Here is a 15,864-nt window from a genome sequence, read left to right as displayed (position 1 = left end):
GAAGTGTCATTTCTGGGTCACTGTGTGAGTCAAAGAGGTGTCACCACAGAGAAAGATAAGGTGTCTGTTGTGCAAGAGTGGCCAGAGCCACAGGATCGAAGGCAGATTCGTGAATTTCTTGGACTGGCCTCTTACTATAGGCGATTTGTACCTGAATTTGCCACTATTGCTGCACCCTTGCATCATTTATTGAGCCCAGATGAAGCATTCCAGTGGGGGGAGGACCAACAAACCGCCTTTTGTAAATTGAAAGAAGCCCTTTGCGGTGCACCGATCTTAGCTCCACCCAATATTGACCTGCCATTCCTCCTTGACACCGATGCCAGTGATGTGGGTTTAGGGGCTGTGCTGTCACAGCGGCACCCAGAGGGAGAGCGTGTGGTGGCTTATTATAGCCGTGCTCTCAGAAAAGCTGAGAAGAATTATTGTGTGACTCGGAGGGAGCTCCTCGCCCTGGTGGAATCTGTTCGTCACTTCAAGCACTACCTGTGTGGCCTCTCTTTTGTGGTCCGCACTGATCATGCTGCTCTTCAGTGGTTACTGTCTTTTCGAGAACCTGAGGGTCAGATTGCTCGTTGGTTGGAGGAGCTTCAGACTTACAACTTTCAAGTAGAGCATCGACCTGGTGAGCAACACAAAAATGCAGATGCTCTGTCTCGACGACCCTGCGCCGATCAGGGATGTGCCTATTGTGAAAAAAGGGAGCGTCAAGATCAAAGCTGTGAGGATCTTGATAAGGTTCAGTGCCAAGCTCTTTCAGTTCCAGGTTGTACCCAAGAATGGCGAGTTAGTCAGGAATGTGATCCTGGGGTCAAGAAGGTTCTCCAGTGGAAAGAGGAACAGCATCGTCCCTGCTGGGAGGAAGTGGCACTTGAATCACCTGCAGTCAAGGGTCTTTGGTCCCAGTGGGACAGCTTGGTTGTGGAAGAGGGGGTATTGAAGCGACAATGGAGGGACCCTGCAACTGGAGAAGGGAGGTGGCAGATCGTTGTACCACAACAGCTGCGTGAAGAGATCCTGAGGAACATGCATGGAACGCTTGGAGTTGGTCATTTTGGAGTCACCAAGACCTTAAGGCGGGTGAGGCAGGCGTTTTATTGGGGACAGTGCAGGCGCGATGTAGAGGACTACTGCCGCAGGTGTGATTTATGCACAGCCAGGAAAGGACCCCAAGGAAGGTCTACTGCCCCACTACAACAGTATCAGGTAGGGGCTCCAATGGAACGGGTGGCAATTGACATTCTTGGGCCATTTCCCTGCTCAGCTATGGGGAATCGGTTTGTTTTAGTCGCAATGGACTATTTTACCAAGTGGCCCGAGGCCTATGCACTACCTAATCAAGAAGCTGAGACTGTTGCTGAAGCCCTAATTACAGGATTCTTTAGTCGGTTTGGGATGCCTGTCGAACTGCATTCAGACCAAGGGAGAAACTTTGAAAGCCAGGTCTTTCAAAAAGTATGTGAGAGACTTGGCATCCAGAAAACCCAAACCACCCCTCTACACCCCCAGAGTGACGGGCTAGCTGAGCGGTTTATCCAGACTCTGACCACACAGCTGGCTCTTACCACCTCTAAGGATCAAAGGGACTGGGACCAACAGCTGGCTCTGGTTCTGATGGCCTGCCGATCTGCTGTGCAGGAATCCTCTGGATGCACCCCTGCTTTATTAATGCTAGGACGAGAGCTGCGAACACCGTCTGCACTTGTATATGGTGTTCCCCCTGACACCCCAGCTGAACCTCCAGGCCCTGACTATGCTCGCAAGTTGCAGGATCGATTGGAGGTGGCACATAACTTTGCAAGGGGCCGGATAAGAGTAGCAGCAGAGAAACAGAAGCGCCACTATGACATTAGGGTTCGGGGGCAGCCTTTTCAAGCAGGTGATCAAGTTTGGGTGTATGGGCCAAAAAGACAGAAGGGACGCTCTCCAAAGCTGGACAGTCCTTGGGTGGGACCCTGTCAAGTATTGGAACGGGTGGGGGAGGTTGTGTACTGGGTCCAGTTACCACCTCCGGGCAGGAGAGTGTTTTTGCATCAGGACCGTCTGGCCAGTTACAGAGGTTGTGCTCCTTCACAACCTGCACCCATGACTGCCACAGCACCTTCCACAAATCCTGGCTCAGACATTATACCACTTGCCCGGCCTGACTCCACTAACAGACGCCCACGCCGGCGAAGACAGCTGCCAAGACATCTGCATGATTATGTGCTTCCTCGGGGACGAGGAGCTGAGGAGGGGGCAGTGTGACGTGTCTTGCCATTGCATGGACTATAGGGAAGGGAAGCAGTGTTGGGGTGGAGTCTTGAGGGAACCCTGTTTGTAAGGGCTTGGGGCACCTCCCTAAAGAGAGATGAGTGACAGGGATATGGGTTAATTAATGGGGCGTGATAAAAAGGTGTGTGTGGCCAGAAGTTGGAGGCGGAAAAACAGTATAAGGTGTAAGGAAGGGAAGTAACTGTTTGGAGAGTAAGAGAGGTAGATAGGACGAAGGTGATTAGTCTTTGTTATTTTGGAGGTGTCCCTGTGACCCAGACAACGGGCGGCTGTAGGGCACCGTTTATATCGCGGCTGATTGAATAAAAAGCCAGTCGGCATTTTGGAAGGCTTCCCCGGACAAGCGGCTCCTGAGTGTGTTATTCGACGGGACGTCACAATATATTCTAGGACCATTATGCTTTGACAATTAAGAAGCCAAGCACTGAAAGAACAGGTACCCTTTTCTGTTGAAGCATTTTTAAATTTTTTGTTGTTATATACAGTGGTGTGAAAAACTATTTGCCCCCTTCCTGATTTCTTATTCTTTTGCATGTTTGTCACACAAAATGTTTCTGATCATCAAACACATTTAACCATTAGTCAAATATAACACAAGTAAACACAAAATTCAGTTTGTAAATGGTGGTTTTTATTATTTAGGGAGAAAAAAAAATCCAAACCTACATGGCCCTGTGTGAAAAAGTAATTGCCCCCTGAACCTAATAACTGGTTGGGCCACCCTTAGCAGCAATAACTGCAATCAAGCGTTTGCGATAACTTGCAATGAGTCTTTTACAGCACTCTGGAGGAATTTTGGCCCACTCATCTTTGCAAAATTGTTGTAATTCAGCTTTATTTGAGGATTTTCTAGCATGAACCGCCTTTTTAAGGTCATGCCATAGCATCTCAATTGGATTCAGGTCAGGACTTTGACTAGGCCACTCCAAAGTCTTCATTTTGTTTTTCTTCAGCCATTCAGAGGTGGATTTGCTGGTGTGTTTTGGGTCATTGTCCTGTTGCAGCACCCAAGATCGCTTCAGCTTGAGTTGACGAACAGATGGCCGGACATTCTCCTTCAGGATTTTTTGGTAGACAGTAGAATTCATGGTTCCATCTATCACAGCAAGCCTTCCAGGTCCTGAAGCAGCAAAACAACCCCAGACCATCACACTACCACCACCATATTTTACTGTTGGTATGATGTTCTTTTTCTGAAATGCTGTGTTCCTTTTACGCCAGATGTAACGGGACATTTGCCTTCCAAAAAGTTCAACTTTTGTCTCATCAGTCCACAAGGTATTTTCCCAAAAGTCTTGGCAATCATTGAGATGTTTCTTAGCAAAATTGAGACGAGCCCTAATGTTCTTTTTGCTTAACAGTGGTTTGCGTCTTGGAAATCTGCCATGCAGGCCATTTTTGCCCAGTCTCTTTCTTATGGTGGAGTCGTGAACACCGACCTTAATTGAGGCAAGTGAGGCCTGCAGTTCTTTAGACGTTGTCCTGGGGTCTTTTGTGACCTCTCGGATGAGTCGTCTCTGCGCTCTTGGGGTAATTTTGGTCGGCCGGCCACTCCTGGGAAGGTTCACCACTGTTCCATGTTTTTGCCATTTGTGGATAATGGCTCTCACTGTGGTTCGCTGGAGTCCCAAAGCTTTAGAAATGGCTTTATAACCTTTACCAGACTGATAGATCTCAATTACTTCTGTTCTCATTTGTTCCTGAATTTCTTTGGATCTTGGCATGATGTCTAGCTTTTGAGGTGCTTTTGGTCTACTTCTCTGTGTCAGGCAGCTCCTATTTAAGTGACTTCTTGATTGAAACAGGTGTGGCAGTAATCAGGCCTGGGGGTGGCTACGGAAATTGAACTCAGGTGTGATACACCACAGTTAGGTTATTTTTTAACAAGGGGGCAATTACTTTTTCACACAGGGCCATGTAGGTTTGGATTTTTTTTCTCCCTAAATAATAAAAACCATCATTTAAAAACTGCATGTTGTGTTTACTTGTGTTATATTTGACTAATGGTTAAATGTGTTAGATGATCAGAAACATATTGTGTGACAAACATGCAAAAGAATAAGAAATCAGGAAGGGGGCAAATAGTTTTTCACACCACTGTATATCCTTTAACATTCTTTATATAAAACCTCCGACAAAATGGAAGGAAACTAATGATTGAAATTTGGGAAAAAAATAAAATGTGCGATAGGTTTCCAATCATGTTTGCAATTTTTTCGCAACAAACAATAGTTGCCTAATATTTCACTATAGTCAGATGGCAGTTGATCTGTGAGTCATCAGCTGCTTTTGTATAAATAGCTTTACTGTTAAATCTATGCCAAACATCATCCGCAATAGTCAGTCACAGGTAAGAAACATATAAGGAGAGGATAAAAAAGTAGCAGGTTAACAGAACAGTGCTGTCATAAACCACTCAAGAAATTCAGATTGACAACCACTCAATATTGTATAAAGTAACATGTTAGTTAACTCCACATTAAATGTCTTTCTGGAGTTTATTACCAAAGGTAATGTTTTTACAGTTTTACAATGTAACTTGTAGGAGCGCTCCTTTGCACAAACAAAAGAATGTAGTTCATGAAATTTGCTGTGCAAAAAATGCATTATATCTTTGCTGTATGTTACAATCACAAAAGAAATAAGTGCAAAGCTGAGAATCCTTTCATTTTAAACAGCTTGCATTAAAACATTAATTTACATGAAACTTTTATTTTTCTTTAATTTAGTATACTGGGAAGTCCTTGTCAGATAAAAATATACCAGCAACATTTTTAATGTAGTCTTGAATTGAATTTGAATTTTTTAAAGATTAAGTCATGATATTGTTTGGTTTGTAATTCAGCTATCATACAAGTCTCAAAGAGGTTATAACTTTAATAAACAGAACTTGGAGGCATTACACTTTTATATATAATATTTATGTTCAAACACATGCAAGTCTCCCTCACTCTCTCTCTTGTCTGTACCCCCACGTCACCGCCGAAAGACATGGGAAAGGTGCTACATAAATAAACTGTATCATTATTATTATTATTAATATTGATATCTCAAGAATATATATATATATATATATATATATATATATATATATATATGGGCGGCACGGTGGCGCAGTGGTAGCGCTGCTGCCTCGCAGTTAGGAGACCTGGGTTCACTTCCCGGGTCCTCCCTGCGTGGAGTTTGCATGTTCTCCCCGTGTCTGCGTGGGTTTCCTCCGGGCGCTCTGGTTTCCTCCCACAGTCCAAAGACATGCAGGTTAGGTGGATTGGTGATTCTAAATTGGCCCTAGTGTGTGCTTGGTGTGTGGGTGTGTTTGTGTGTGTCCTGCGGTGGGTTGGCGCCCTGCCCGGGATTGGTTCCCTGCCTTGTGCCCTGTGTTGGCTGGGTTTGGCTCCAGCAGACCCCCGTGACCCTGTGTTCGGATTCAGCGGGTTGGATGATGGATGGATGGATGGATGTATATATATATATATATATATATATATATATATATATATGTGTGTGTATATACAGTATTATCTGGTATAAAATATACCAGAAAATCAACCAAATATATTCAGTGATTCCAGAACAACAAAAAAAAGTAAAATGAAAAAGAGCAGCAGACATTAAATTACATATACTGTATATGAATGAAAGAAATACAAAATAAAAGAAACTCAAGGAAAAAACTTAAAAAGATACTAAAACAATATGAACAGCATGGTGAAATATTCTTTAAAAGTTTATAAATGGCTCGCCACGCAAAAATATCAGTTGAAGAAGAACATTTCTGAGATCTTTCACTTCTTTTGGTTTTTCATCTTCTCCTTTATCTCAGTGAGAAGAATCAACATCCTCTTTTTCTTCCTCCTGCTCTTCTCACTTTTTAGAACCACAAACAATTACACAGAGCATATTATTACAGCGGGTTGGATAATGGATGGATGGATATTATTACCCAGACCCAACAGCAAACAAATGTGTCAAACCAGATTGAGGTTGCAAGTGCAGTTCTAACAATCAGTATTTCATTGAGACAACCATCAGTAGATGGGACATCAGTTCTTTCAAAAGGGAATTTTGATGATTTATGAAAACCCATTTGTAATCACCACACTGGTTCAAGAATCCCCTTTTCACAAGCTGTAAAGACCCAAAGTGGCTGAACCTTTTTCCTGTATGTTTTTGTTACTCCTTCCACATGGGAATATGTTACATGAATATACAGAATATATTAATATCTATGTTTATTTATGTTGGTTTTGAGTTTCTTTTATTTCTATTGCCCTTTTCTCAATAAATTCCATAGTTATGTGTATTTCTCCTTTTGTTTTTAATTTTACCTGTTGTTCTGGAATTGTGGAATAAATATATTTGGTTGTTTATCTTCTGATTAATTTTTCTCATTTTTTATTATCCTTTCACATTTAATATTTGTGTATGTGCTGAGAACTAGTGCTGCATATATTTGTTTCTATACATGCCTTTTACTTTATAATGGATTATTCATAACATGTCTCCTTGAGACACCTGCTCCTTTGCCAATTAATTACTTCTGCACATTATCGTGTGTTTTGCTATATTAGATGTTTTTTTTTTCTGTGCAGACCCTAAATACTCCTGCGGTGGGTTGGCACCCTGCCCGGGATTGTTTCCTGCCTTGTGCCCTGTGTTGGCTGGGATTGGCTCCAGCAGACCCCCGTGACCCTGTGTTCGGATTCAGCGGGTTGGAAAATGGATGGATGGATGGACCCTAAATACAAAATACTTGAATAAGATATTTTGAAAAGACAGATTAACATCAGTCATCCACGGATTGTTTACAATTGTTGTCCACATAAGTGGCACTGAATGATTATCAGCATTTTACAAAAATATCTGTATGAAAAAAAATGCAGCTATCCAAGAAGCTTCAAGTATTCAAGTATAGGTGAATAATCTGGCATCTTTTTCTCATTCTCCACTTTACATTTGGTTTTGTGTCTTCGTGAAGTGATAACCTGTTGCTAAAAGATTTTAATTACAAAAAAACATGAAACTGAGAAAAGTTTAATCTCATCTAGAATTAACTTAAAACAGTCTACATATCTGGTATGATTGTGTTGACTATGAAAGCTGCTATGGTATATAAAATAAATGTCATCATCAAATTAACTAGAGCTATTTTCAATGTCTGTCTTTTGGATATAATGTGTTTAGTAAAACTATTAGGCAGTACTTTTTAAGAAACTGTTTTATAGACAGTTTATGTTCATTGTCCAGTTTAGACTTCAAACAGAGGCGTTGTGTACAAGATGTTGTGTATTTTAGTATATTATCACAGTAATTACTACATGTTCGTTTTGGTGCCTCCATGTTATTCATTCTTTGCAGCGTGTGGCCAAACTTGTGTTTGTGGTCGCACTTTCATTCATTCACAGCAACATAGTTTTTGCCGCTGTGATACTGCAGTTTGAAGTACTGTCTCATTGCTATTGATTGCAGTCGAAGCTACAGTTTATGGGTTTTCTGTGTATTCTACAGTATTCTTGTTTCCATTCACATAAAAATGTCCTGGTAAATTTAAACTGTTCTTTTAAGATCAGTGAAAGATTGTTGTTTATGACAGATTTTTATAAATGCATACGATGATGCTGTGAAGGTCTTCACCTCCCCACAACTCACTACTGATAAAATAATGAATAAATGGATGCACATGTTTTAAAAGGGGCAGCACGGTGGCGCAGTGGGTAGCGCTGCTGCCTTGCAGTTGGGAGACCTGGGGACCTGGGTTCGCTTCCCGGGTCCTCCCTGCATGGAGTTTGCATGTTCTCCCCGTGTCTGTGTTGGTTTCCTCCCCCAGTCCAAAGACATGCGGTTAGGTGGATTGGCGATTCTAAATTGGCCCTAGTGTGGGTGTGTTTGTATGTGTGTCCTGCGGTGGGTTGGCACCCTGCCCAGGATTGGTTCCTGCCTTGTGCCCTATGTTGGCTGGGATTGGCTCCAGCAGACCCCTGTGACCCTGTGTTCAGTTTCAGCGGGTTGTAAAATGGATGGATGGATGGACATGTTTTAACATTATTACTGGGTTCACAATACAGAGTGAGATCACTCTCCTTTACTTTCAAAATTATTCTTCCTGCCAGTCCTTAAAACAATTTCTGTTTACCACTAGACAAAGCAAAGCCTTACATTTTGTATACTTAATTAGGGTTTTTGTGCAGCACTTCAAACATCTTCTCCTGCTGTCTGTTGCAGTTGCCCCACAGAAGTTAAGTGTGCTTTTATTTATTTATTTATTTATTTTTCTTGTTGCTGTTGTTTTTTTCTTGCATTTCACATCTTTAATAAACTAAATACACACATACATTTTCATACCAGCTTCTTCCAGTTCTGGGTTACAGGGGAGGGGACAATACATTTCCTGACTGCCCAGGGCACAGAGGTAGTCATACAGACACATATACCTAAACCAGTGTTTCTTAGCCACTTCTGAGTTACTGGATAGATAGATAGATAGATAGATAGATAGATAGATAGATAGATAGATAGATAGATAGATAGATAGATAGATAGATAGATAGATAGATAGATAGATAGATAGATAGATAGATAGATAGATAGATAGATAGATAGATAGATAGATACTTTATTAATCCCAAGGGGAAATTCACATATAAACCACTACACCACTTCCACCAGCACCAAAAAGATCAGCTTGCATTTATACCATGAACAAGCCACTAGCTGATGCAACTTTTTCTTTTCTCTCATGTGCTCACAATACAGCAGTGTCAGCAGTGGGATACAGTGACATTCAATTGAAGGAGGGGGTCTTCACATTAAGCATCAAGAGGTACGAGTGCAGTGTAACAGCAATCACAAGTATGCTAAAAAACATTGGCTGTGCAGCAGTTAGCATCAAACCGTATAACTGCACACTGCAACGCTTTACTTTTACTGGAAGCAGTGCTTACAAATCAAGCGATGCATAAAGATTAGCTGCCACGGAAACAATTAATTTCCTGTCTTTAACACTAGAATTACCAGAGCCTACGAAAAAACTCGTATATCCGGCCCACCTTAAATCGCTTCTTAAATCCGTTCACACCTCTCCGCCAGCGTCCTTTGTCCTCTAAATGTGCTGATAAAAGACAAGCTGCCAGCAGCCGGCTATTCCATCCCCCCACCGAGTTAGAACGTGAGTGAACTTTTCCCAGCTCATGACTTGATTGATTATGTGGGAGTGAAGTGGAGTTTTACAGTGGAAATAAGAGATTGTTATTCTAAAGTAATCTGTGTAACCACATTGTTAAAACAGAAACTTTGTCATATTTTAGTAATAAATGTTACAAAATGTAGTAGGCATAAACTATAGAATGTGTAAAGCCCGAGTTCCAAAGATCAAATAAACACTTTCACAAAAGCTTCAAGGACGATACAACAGCCTCCGTGGCGTAGCGCGTTAAGATTTGCCTCTTAGAGCACAACAGCTCTGCCGCCTTACAGACCTGAGTTTGATTCCCCACTGGGGATAAAATGTTGCTTTTTTTTTTCTTTTTAACCTCAAACGGACATAAAATTTATAAATTGGTATGCACTGTCAGTTAATGAGATCGTTATATTTTCATGTGGGATGCTCCTTTTAAAATATTTTTTTAACAGTTGAGACTGCAATTAACAGGAACAACTGTCCTTATAACTGTTATTTTTAAGATCCATAACACACAGACAGACGAGCACTGCGTAATAGAGAGACAGACAGGCAGAGATATACAAACAAACAGGGAAGGCACATGTACTGAAAGAAAAAAAAAGATCAACGTGCGTTGTTTCTGCAGCACTGAATAAGCTCACCCGCTCTAACATCCCCCCTCCCCCCGATCTGACTCTCTAAGTAACAGCGCAAGTACAGACACAAACCAAGTGTAATCAAGAGTCCTGGTTCGATCCCCACTCACTCCTATATTTGCCGTTTTCAGTAGTAAGCTGCTCTTTTTGTTAATATTATACAGTACACACATGCACTTGATTTGTGTCTGTACTTGTGCTGTTACTTAGAGAGTCAGATCGGGGGAGGGGTGATGTTAGAGCGGGTGAGCTCATTCAGTGCTGCAGAAACAACGCACGTTGGTCTTTTTTTTTTCTTTCAGTACATGTGCCTTCCCTGTTTATTTATATATCTCTGCCTGTCTGTCTCTCTATTATGCAGTGCTCGTCTGTCTGTGTGTTATGGATCTTAAAAATAACAGTTATAAGGACAGTTGTTCCTGTTAATTGCAGTCTCAATTGTTAAAAAAATATTTTAAAAGGAGCATCCCACATGAAAATATAACGATCTCATTAACTGACAGTGCATACCAATTTATAAATTTTATGTCCGTTTGAGGTTAAAAAGAAAAAAAAAAAGCAACATTTTATCCCCAGTGGGGAATCGAACTCAGGTCTGTAAGGCGGCAGAGCTGTTGTGCTCTAAGAGGCAAATCTTAACACGCTATGCCATGGAGGTTGTTGTATCATCCTTGAAGCTTTTGTGAAAGTGTTTATTTGATCTTTGGAACTCGGGCTTTACACATTCTATAGTTTATGCCTACTACATTTTGTAACATTTATTACTAAAATATGACAAAGTTTCTGTTTTAACAATGTGTTTACACAGATTACTTTAGAATAACAATCTCTTATTTCCACTGTAAAACTCCACTTCACTCCCACATAATCAATCAAGTCATGAGCTGGGAAAAGTTCGCTCATGTTCTAAGTCGGTGGGGGGATGGAATAGCCGGCTGCTGGCAGCTTGTCTTTTATCAGCACATTTAGAGGACAAAGGATGCTGGCGGAGAGGTGTGAACGGATTTAAGAAGCGATTTAAGGTGGGCCGGATATACGAGTTTTTTCGTAGGCTCTGGTAATTCTAGTGTTAAGCACATCTGTGACATGTGATATGAATAGCCAATCACAGACAACAAGACCTCATTAGAATGTGTTGAAATTCCTTTATCCAATTTCAATCAGCCTTTCACTATATTTGGCTTGAAGTAGCTGAGATATTTCATAAAAACAGATTCATTCAGTTGTGATGCATTGCTCATCTCAGGGTATACATGTGCAAATCACATCTTAATACATAATTCGCCTGCCTCCTCTCTCACTCACTCACGTCTCTCCGAAGCCGAATGCGCAGTCGCCTTCTGCGCAGCTGGCCGAAAAACCTTACGAGACCGACATCCAACCCCAACATTGCGGCAGGCGGCGGATTTACAGCCGCAAAAATTCAAAGAGAAAGGCGACTTCGATTAAAGCTCTAGAGGCCTGAAAGGCGATTTCGACTACAGCTCAAGGCCTAATTACGCATTCTGATTCAATTATGTATTCATTCAATACACCTATATCAGGTTTGTGGCGCTTATACTTATTACTATTCCATATTGTACTGGAACATTCATCACTCAATATTATACTATAGGCCTGGAAAATTCATCAACTAACAGTACAAGCCTGTACAGTAATGAGTTAAGCGGACTACAATCATTACAAAACAACTTCTTCGTTACTTATCATTTGTTCTTCATACACTGCTGACACAAACTCGTGCCCGTTTCATCTCACGTTGTCGAAACGGGCTCTTTGTCTAGTACTTTAATAATGAAAGAAAGCAGACAACATATAAACTTGTAATTCATAATTATATTCTTGGAGGCTACTGTTCAAGTTTGTAATGGGTGCTGTTCCATAAACACAAAAAGCACATATGTTTTGTGTACCGCAACCGTAAGCTAAGACGACGTGCTATCACTTTCAGATCATCACAAATGTCCCAGTTATCTGCTGAGTAGTTTATCACCTTCAAAATGAGCTCCATTGGTCATACATCTCTTTCATGCCTACAACATGGTACAGAAGGTTCATCATTACCATTGTGCAATTATACACCTTTCAAGCTTGCTTTACTAGAATTTATAAATAGTCTCCACTGATCAAGCACATATTCACAACCCCCAGCATTTTCCAGTTTGTAGTAGTCAGTTAACTGTATGTGGAAATCACAAAAGTGTGAACATCTGGTACGTTTTTGTAACAGATTTCATTCCTGTGGTCTGCAGGATAACAATTCAAATTTCTTTTTTGACAGTGACAGATTCATCTAAATCAGGTTGGCCTAACAAGTATGGCTTGCTCTGTTCAAATTCTGGATCGTTCAACTCATCAAAATAAACATCATCTTCCAGATCTTTGTCAGAATGGTCAGTTTGAATTGCAGCAACTTCAGGAGGAATTGGCATGGATTCTCTTCATCATGCAGCACCAGCTTAAGTGTAGACTCACAGTCAGGATAAACAATTTTTGACTTCTTTGAAAGTCCAGCAATTTCAGTCATACAGATATAACAGCTGATTGATATTTTTTTTTGTTCACCATTCAACCACTGAGTAAACCCAGAACCACACACTTTGCAGCAGACACAAGGTGCCCAACTTTCATTCTGATCTCTGACTTTGATATCCAAAATAAAACTTTTGAACAATTGTCACTCCCTTTGTCAGGTTCTTACGCTGATTAAGTAGAGTATATTCACAACAAATGTAACAAAAATTGTTGGATGGCTCACTCATGTGCACCTATTGATTTTAAGTTTAAAGCAGAAACACTCATTAACTAAAACTTAGCAAGCTTTAGGCATGCCCTCAGTCTTCTATATTTACTGATGACATCATTTGACTGGCCTCTGCAATTGTGTCCAGACACTTCCGCCAGCATAGTACCAGGAATATTTTGATGCTAGAGGCTAGCATGTGTACAGGTGTTAGTAGTGGTAATCTTGGTGACACGCAATAAGATGTACAGCAAACTATATTATGAATGTGTGTATAACGTAAGATCTGGATGTGCTTGGCAAATGCTGGGTTAACATTTGGAATCAGCATGCTCAATTTATTATATAACGTGTTTGACCCTGAGCAGCAAAATGTCTGTGTAGTAACCATTAGTGCCTCCTTGAATCTGTAATGTTCAAGATCTTAAACATAAATCTTGAAGGACAAGATTTATTTATCAAGCAGAACAGATTTGCTCAGGGGCATTAGACCAGGGGCAAAAAATGGAACTAAAGTTGATAACACTAAATAGAAAAATTCAAAGTTATTAAAAATGTAGTACTCATAAACAGTTTTCTCACAAGACTTTTCATTATTATCCAACACAATTTGGACACTAATTTTACCACAAGGTCATTTTATAGTATGTTGTCGATGTGATGGCACATGATGTGGAACATAACAGTCAGTCAGTTAGTCATTTTCCAACCCGCTATATCCTAACACAGGGTCACAGGGGTCTGCTGGAGCCAATCCCAGCCAACACAGGGTGCAAGGCAGGAACAAATCCCAGGCAGGGTGCCAGCCCACCTTAGGATACACACACCAAGCACACACACACACCCAAACACCAAGCACATACTAGGGACAATTTAGGAATGCCAATGCACCTAACCTGCATGTCTTTGGACTGTGGGAGGAAACCGGGGCACCCGGAGGAAACCCACGTAGACATGGGGAGAACATGCAAACTCCACGCAGGGAGGACCCGGGAAGCGAACCCAGGTCTCCTTACTGTGAGGCAGCAGCGCTATCACTGCACCACTGTGCTGCCCGAAACATAACATATGGAGCAAAAATATAGCACCATAGGAACTAGGTATATGAAATGGATAATGCCAATGAAATGAAACAAATCATTTTAGAAAATGGTGCCAATGATGATGCAACCATCATAATAGTAAAATAAGTATTAAATAAATAAATGAGAAAGAATATTATCTGCATGATCCTGACACTTTTCGTATGATTTAACACTTTCTATGCTCATTCAGAATCGAACAACCCACGGACTTCCAGCAGAATGCCAATTTTACAGAAAGGTGTTTGTCTCACACTGTCTGTTAATGAAGTAAGGAGATCCTTGACAAAAGTCGACACTCTGAAAAATGAAGGTCCAGGTGGTATCTCCACTCATGCTTTCCAAACATGCTAATCTGCTCGGTTGCCATTTTGTGCAAGATGTTCAGGATGTCTCTGGTTCAGAATAAAAATTCCCCACTTCCTTTAAGACAACCATCATTGTTACAGTAACCAAGATATAGTTGTCTGAAAGAGTAATGGCCCGTGGCTTCTCACAATATCATGAAATGTTTTGAGTGGTCGGCCGTTGTCTATATCAAGTCCAATATCCTAGACACTCTGAGGTTACTTCAGTTCACCTTTTACACAAACAGCTCCATGGAAGACACAGTTTTCATAGCCAGCCATGCAGCATTAACCCAACAAGACATAAGAAGCATTTGTGTGAGAAGGGTGTTTATTGTCTTTAGCTGGGCATTCAACACCATTATCCCCCTCAAGGTAGCACACCTTCCTGTGTAACCGGATCCTGACTGATGAACCTCAAGTAATATTACTAACAGCCACTGGAGTGGAAGGCATGTACATTTTTCCTAGAATTTGACTGACATGTATGAGGGAATAAAACAGATGTTGAGACCAGAGCCGACAAAAAGAAAAACTTTTATTATGTCATTCAAAACAATGCCTTTAACAATGCCTTTTCTCATTTGAACAAAAAGATAAAACCCACAATGTGGGCAGAAATTCATATTTTTCACACAACTTAAAAACAAAAGTTAGCATTTGCTATTTTACTGTCAACCAGACTCCAGCTGAACTCATTCACAGTTGTTCTACAATACATCATTTTAATTCCTTGTCCACATAGTTAGACACCTTGATAAAAAATATGTAAATTGTTATGTACATGCACTTGAGAGGCAGTGTAAGGGTTCTGGTGATGGTAGTTACCAGCCAAACCAGGGGTTGGCACTGGTGTGCTAATGCCTTCACTCTTCCTCAGTCTGCAGAAGGCCATTCCACCTCTCAGGTCACTTTAATTATCTGCCCTATTTGACCTGGATCTTTCTACCTGGAACCCATATGCAATTCTGCCATCTTTGAGTAAGTTCAATATCAGACTCCCCTCTGAAAACATGTCAACCTTATCTTTGATTTATTTTCATTATACAGGGTCAGAGATGTGTCCCAAACCTTTTTTCTGTGTCTGCTTCTTCTATATATATATATATTGTCATGCATGTGCCCCTAAGGATCACCATCCAAGCTCTTCCCAGGTATGTGATACCACCCCAGGCCAAGAGGGGGCACTGCTGCTGTCTGTCTTGTAATTTTTTTCCTCTACATTTACAAGAAACTGCCCAGTAAGAGCAACTGATTCCACCCCTCCCAGTCCCTGGGCTACAAAATGACTTAATAGGGAGATGACCTAAAAGAAGGAGCTCTGTAACACTCCACCCAATGGCAGATCGGGATAAATACGCAGCAACCCTCTTTAAGTGGCGACTAATTTTTGTTGATTCTTTACGTCACCAAGCTTTGTTTTTTATTTGTGACTAAAAGTAAATAGGGAGGACCATGTTGGCACCCCAAAATCTCATCTTGTTGTGACCTTCACTTACTTGGATGACTACAAAATATAATTATACAGTATATATCATAGTGCAGATATCACCAACTATGGCTCAGCATTCTGGCCTCATAGTGTAGGTCAGTAGTAGCAACA

General features: G+C 41.0%; 1 protein-coding gene across 1 annotated transcript in view; it reads right to left on the bottom strand.

Moving 5' to 3' along the window:
• Window positions 1–15,864, bottom strand: part of luzp2 (leucine zipper protein 2) — a 709,194-nt gene that overhangs the window by 246,223 nt on the left and 447,107 nt on the right. The gene's annotated exons all lie outside the window — the stretch shown is intronic.

Source organism: Erpetoichthys calabaricus, chromosome 2 (genome assembly GCF_900747795.2).
Source record: "Erpetoichthys calabaricus chromosome 2, fErpCal1.3, whole genome shotgun sequence".
Classification (NCBI taxonomy): Eukaryota; Metazoa; Chordata; class Cladistia; order Polypteriformes; family Polypteridae; genus Erpetoichthys; species Erpetoichthys calabaricus.
Note: the sequence above shows the minus strand (reverse complement) of the source record. Positions and strands in the feature narration are given on the sequence as shown.